The sequence below is a fragment of the Mustela lutreola genome, chromosome 2 (assembly GCF_030435805.1).
Source record: "Mustela lutreola isolate mMusLut2 chromosome 2, mMusLut2.pri, whole genome shotgun sequence".
Lineage (NCBI taxonomy): Eukaryota > Metazoa > Chordata > Mammalia > Carnivora > Mustelidae > Mustela > Mustela lutreola.
In genome coordinates this window covers 128,829,080-128,835,114 of record NC_081291.1, presented here as the reverse complement: position 1 = coordinate 128,835,114, position 6,035 = coordinate 128,829,080, and the positions used below count along the sequence as shown (strand labels likewise).

The window sequence follows — 6,035 nt, the reverse complement described above, 5'->3', positions numbered from 1 at the left end:
CTGGTGGTGTTCGGATTGGGCTGGGTGCTTAGCTGTGGTGGACACGGGAACAAAGATCCTGCTTTGGGAGGAAGAGCAGGCCAAAAACCTTTAGCTCTCTATCAGCCCTATGATTTTCTGAGCCCTGGTCATCATACAGCTTCTACCTAAATGACTTCTGACAACTGTGGGATGGATATTCTTGGTTGAAATGACTTTAAAATATGTGTGTGTGTATGTATATATCTAAACCTATATCTATATCTATCTATATATATATCGAACTGTAATTTGTCCTTGTCTTGCCTTGAACAATAGTGAAGAAGGTGAAGCCACTGCCCTGACTGACTGCTCTTAGATGGTGTTGTTGACTGAACTGGCTGTCCTTTACTCTAGTTAGTATTCTAGTTAAATTCTGAACCCTCTTCAAAACAGGATTAATTGGCTTTTTGTCAATGCTCATATTGAAGCTGGTATCAGATCTGGCTCAGGACATCGGAACAAGAAGTAAATGCAAAGAGTTAATGCCCTCTATCTAAGGTCAAGATTGGGTTTCAAGATTAGAGGCAAGACTGAGCCTGCTTGCGAGAATCTAGCAACCCTAGCTATGGGCAAAGAAAGGAAGGAAGGATATTGAGAACGAGAACCTGGCTAGGTCTTCTAGAGATACCACGTATTACCGGCTGTAGTGATCTGAGAAGTTCAAACTTGAACATTTTAGACTTAGAAAGGTATTCAGAGGTTTAATGGTTTGAGATATTTTTAGTGCTAGTTTTAAAACTCAATGCTTTCTGATATGTTAAAATTGCATTTCTTTTGTTATAAGGTATTTGAAATCAGGAAGTATCACTTTGAGGGTTTTTTTTATTTGTTTGTTTGTTTGTTTTTTATACACTCAGCCCACATTGATTGCACGTAAGTGGAAAGGCTTACAAGTTTATATTTTGTTACACACCTCAACTTCCAGGCATCTTCATTTGTATGTTAATTTTTGTATTTGAGCAAATCCTAAACTGCTTTTGGAGCAAAGTTATGACTATAGTTTCACAATTTAAGACCTTGGGTGGCCTGTGATTTGGGTTACCAAGACCATACGGTGTGACTCACTGCCTCTTATGGAGGCCCTCCTTGCTGTTTGCAGACCATCACCCTGGCTTAAGCCTATCATCTCCCACCAGGCTGGGGGTTCAGCCTTTCTGATGAGACTGCTTGTTCTACATCCTGCTTCCAGAACAGTCAGCTTTGAAACCTACTTCAATCACTCCATACCTCTATAACCTCATTGTATTATATTTAAATCCTTCAACATGTAGTTGAGAGCCCTCTTAAAGGTCCCATCTTTTTCCTTGAAGTTTCCAATTTCTGTTCTCTCAATTCCCTCCAGGAAAGACATTTTCATTCATCCATTAAAAGAGAACTGCTATTTATTTACACCTGCATCTTAGCTCTTTGAGGCTTTTAATTCTCAGGACCTGAACAGAAGGCAATATCACCATTTAACAAATAAATGTTTATTTAAATGTTTACTTAACAGAGGACTCAGAGAACTTTAATAACTTGCCCAACATCCCTGGCTTTTGTCCGATGATAATTTCTGTGCTCTTTGCGCTACACCGTGCTTCCTCTCATTTTGCAAACGTTTATTATGGTTTCTGGGCTGTGCCCCCAAAGGTGTAAGGTGTTAGGATAAGAAGATAAATGAAACACTGAGATCACATATATGAACATATATTTAAATTTTTAAGGGGTTTTTGTATACATTGATTCTTCTTCAGTAGAACAAAATCAGTCTACTGCAAGAAGTAGGTAGAAATAACTGAAATCTGGAGTGAATCAGGGGTGTGCAAAAAGAAATAAGATTCAAGTATTTGCTGATTTAGGACCAAAAAAAAAAAAAAAAAAAAAGGAATACTGAGAAATAGCTCCTTTCTTTTTGGAATTTAAATTTGGTTTTGGAGCTGTGTGGAATAATAGTGAGTGCAGGCAAATAAAAGGCCTTCCGTCCTAATTGGCTTCTTTCACCAAATGTCTCCAAAGGGGCTCTTGAAGCCATCTTTCTATTATTTATTTATTTATTTTATTATTATTTTTAAAAAAGATTTAATTTATTTGTCAGAGAGAGAGAGAGAGAGAGCATGAGCTGGAGGAGTGGCATGCAGAGGGATAAGCAGGCTCCCTGCTGAGCAAAGAACCTGGATATGGGACTTGATTCCAGAACGTTGGAATCGTCACCTGAGCTGAAGGCAGACAACACTAAACCGACTGCGCCACGCAGGCACCATGAAGCCATCTTTCTAAAACATGATTCCAGTCCTGAGTGATAGTCCTGCATGGGAAGGGGAAAAATAGGAAAAGCAGTGGCTCCCCAGTTCCCACCTCAGTTTTTCCAGTTTCGCTTAGAGCTATACCCTTCAGCCCCACTGAACTCCCAAGACTTCGAAGCACACCTCTGTCCTTGTGTGTATGCTTTTACTCTGTCTGGAGGGTTCTGTCTTCCTCTTCCTTATCCTGGGATGATTTCCTCATCTTTGAGCTTTAGCTAAAATCACTCCCTCCTGCCCCACACAGTCTCATAGCTCTTTTCCCCAGAAGCTCATAATTCTTTTCAGTTCTTCTCACATTTCTCTGAAACTGTTTACATCCTCCACTTGATTGGGTCTTGTTCATTTTTTTTTTTTAAAGATTTTATTTATTTATTTGACAGAAATTACAAGTACACTGAGAGGCAGGCAGAGAGAGAGAGAGAGAAGGAAGCAGGCTCCCTGCTGAGCAGAGAGCCCGACGCGGGACTCGATCCCAGGACCCCGAGATCATGACCCGAGCCGAAGGCAGTGGCTTAACCCACTGAGCCACCCAGGCGCCCATCATTTTTTGTATCCCCAGCATCCACCTAGCATTGTGCTCTGGATAAAGTAACCTTTATATATGTTTGTTGAATGAATTAATTGTAAAGTATGTGGAAGAATCCGAATGAGTAGATAAACTGGCAAACTTCAGAGGACACAAGGTTAGAGTCAAGTGTGGAAGGACAGGCTTGGCAAAGGTGCTTAAAAGTAGACAAGAGAGGGCGCCTGGGTGGCTCAGTGGGTTAAGCCGCTGCCTTCGGCTCAGGTCATGATCTCAGGGTCCTGGGATCGAGTCCCGCATCGGGCTCTCTGCTCGGCAGGGAGCCTGCTTCCTCCTCTCTCTCTCTGCCTGCCTCTCTGCCTGCTTGTGATCTCTCTCTGTCAAATAAATAAATAAATCTTTAAAAAAAAAAAAAAAAGTAGACAAGAGAAATTGAGAAGACTCAGGGTAGTTGCTTGCCCTGAAATTTCGGCTCTCTGCCAGGTTCAAGAAAACTCATTAACAGGAAATCTGGACACAGCTTTTTTCTTTCTTCTCCCTTCTCCTTGTCCCACACCCCTTCCCTTCTTCAACAGGCAATTGTGACGCTAGTTCCATCTCTCTACATCTCTGAGCTAAGATCTGAGTGCTACAACAGCTCTTAAACGTTTTTCATCTCCGTATTCTTGTATGTTTTTCTGGCTTTAATATAGTACTCTGTATATTAACTTTATCTGATAGATGATTGTTCTTTTTTAAGTCAATGAAAGTAATGCATTGCCTCTGGTCACTACTGAGTACTGCTTTGTGACCAACAGTTGAATGTGAAATGGAATTATTTAGGATACCTGGGAAGGTAAGGGGAGAAGGGGCCTCTGTGGGAGAACTTCTGCCTTCTTGCCCCCTGGATGATTTGAGGGATGGTATAGGAGGCAGCCTGTTAACCATTTTGAGCCTCTACAACAGGAATCCATTACATTTAACTACTATAAGCTTAACAGTTATCTAGTGAATCACATTATGCACGATGCTATGTTTGACCTTACAGAAATAAAGATACAAGTACCGACCAGTTTCTGCCCTGTGAGTTCATACTGGGTACCGAAAGAGGGAAATAGACATTTTGACTTTGGTGTCATAAAATCTGCTCACGCTACGTTAGTTGCGTGGGAACAAGTGCTGTGGGAAATAGACAAACCGAGTGACAAAATAGCTCACAAGGTTGTGGGGATTTAAAAAAGATGTGTGAATGAAAAAAACGTCAGTCTTAGTTCTATTACTCAGCAAACACTGCATTTGTATTGGTGTTTGGCGATCTTTTGCAGAACCTGCAGCCCTCGTCTCTTAGGAGCTGCTAGTTCCCCTAAGCCTCAGACTTCTTTAGTCTGGCTGAATCAAAGAGAGTTTCTCCTCAGCTGTGCAGGCCTGGGAGCAAAGGAGGCTCCCAGTCCCGGAAAAAGCTGAGACTTTTTTTTTTTGGCGGCGGTTTTACTCTGTAGTTTACGGCAGTGGGCGGGCCCCAAATCCCCATGTGGTCCCGACATCATTGACATGGCGGAATCCCCCATCAAACCCTCCTGGTAGTTATTTGAGCGGCGGCGGCGGCCGGAGGAGGAGGAGAGCGGCGGCGGCGGCGGCGGGAGCGGCGGAGGGGACAGCGGGGATCCTCGGGGCTGCCAGCTGGGAAGGCGTGGGCAACCCGGTGTGTGGCACGCCCGGAGCCCCGCGTTTCAGCCCGAGGGAAGGTAAGGCTTGCAGGATCGGGAGACTGGAGGGGACCGGGACCCCACGCCTCGGCCACCAGGTCCCACGCGCTGGAAAGCCCCGGCCGGACGCCGAGTCCGCGGGAGTGCGATCTCGTCCCGGAGCGCTCCTGGCGCGCCGGGCTTCCCGGGGAAAACTTGGCGCCACACTGCTGGGGCACCCTGCGTTCGCCTGGGCACCCCAGGAACACGGGGCCCGGGAGAGGGTTGGCCTCCACTGGGGCCGCATCTTGCTGGGCTCCGGCCCCCCGCCCGTGTCCCCCACCCCCACCCCCCCCCCTGCAGCTTCCCTGGGCTTGGAGGAGGGAAAGAAGCGGGTAGATTCTTCTTGATGAAAAAAAAATCTGGGCAGTGGCTCCCGGGCTCTCCCTCCCCCCTCGCCCTCCCCATCCTTCCCAGCAGATTCTGTCCGAGGAATCCGCTCCCCCCCCCCCGGAATCTCCGCGGCAAGAACGCTGCCCGGGAGGGGGAGGGCGGGCGGAGAGGCCGAGGAATCTTCGACGTGTCACTTTCAGAGGCTGTAGATTTCCATATGGTGGAGGGAGGAGGGCGGGCCTGCAAAGTGGGGCTGGAAGTTGGGGCCGCCTCTCCGCGCCGGGCGGGGGCGGGCCGGGACCTCGGACCCCGGGATGCTCGCGGGGAGGGTCCGGGCCCACAGCCCCGGGAGCGGTGCCGGCCCCCTGCCCCCGGCCGGGCCTCTCCAGGACACTCCCCGTCCCGCCGCTGGCCACCTCCGTGCGCGCCACGTCCTCCCTCTCCGTCCTGCCCCCCGGGCTCCCCCCGGGCTGGGGGCGGTAACCGGCGGCCCCGGCTGGACTCGGCGAGACCAGCGGCTGGAAGATCGGGCGGGGGAGCGGGGCGCGGCGGGAAGGAGCGGGCGACCCGCTGTGTGGGCCAGCGAGCTCCGGTCAGTCGGTCACCCCGAGGGGCGCCCGGGCCGGGGGTGGGGCGGGCGGCGGAATCCGCGCCCGGAGGCGGCCGGGAGGGGCTGCGCGGACCGTCTGGTGCCCGCGGCGGGGCGGGGGCTGGCTGGCGTGGGAAGGGCCTGTCACCCTAGGAGGAAAGTGGGGCCTCCGGCTGTGCCCGCGAACTTTCCCAAAGGTCCGGGTCCGGGCGTCCCGTGGGAGCCCAAGCCCCAGGGCCCGGTGTCCCGGGAGACGGGGCTGGGCCGCCTGGCGGCGCCGTTGGCGGGGAGGCTTCCAGGAGTGCGCGATTTGGAGTTGGAGCTTTTCGAATCCCAAATCCCACCCTGCCATCCCAGACGGAGGGAAGCAGTGGCATATTATCCAGACATTGCCGTTTGCCGACTTCCTTAAAAGTTACAACTTTTTATTTTCTCTTCAGCCGAGCATTCCTTGGGAAAAAAAAAAAAAAAAAAAAAAAAAAAAAAAAAAAAAAAAAAAGGAATTTGGCCGCGATGGGCCGACGCTGAGGCCCCAAACCCACACGTTTATCTCTCCATCCCTG

General features: G+C 49.4%; 1 protein-coding gene across 2 annotated transcripts in view; it reads left to right on the top strand.

Annotated features, from left to right (window-relative positions):
• The first annotated feature begins 4,364 nt into the window (after positions 1-4,364).
• The window catches only part of FNDC3B (fibronectin type III domain containing 3B), a 345,426-nt gene continuing 343,755 nt past the window's right edge, over positions 4,365-6,035 (top strand). Inside the window, exon 1 of one of the 2 annotated variants that reach the window (XM_059163470.1) lies at positions 4,365-4,550. The gene's annotated coding sequence lies outside the window, so the exon portion shown is untranslated. Of the gene's footprint in view, positions 4,551-5,360; positions 5,476-6,035 lie in introns of those variants that run through there. The other variant, XM_059163471.1, reaches the window with a different exon arrangement.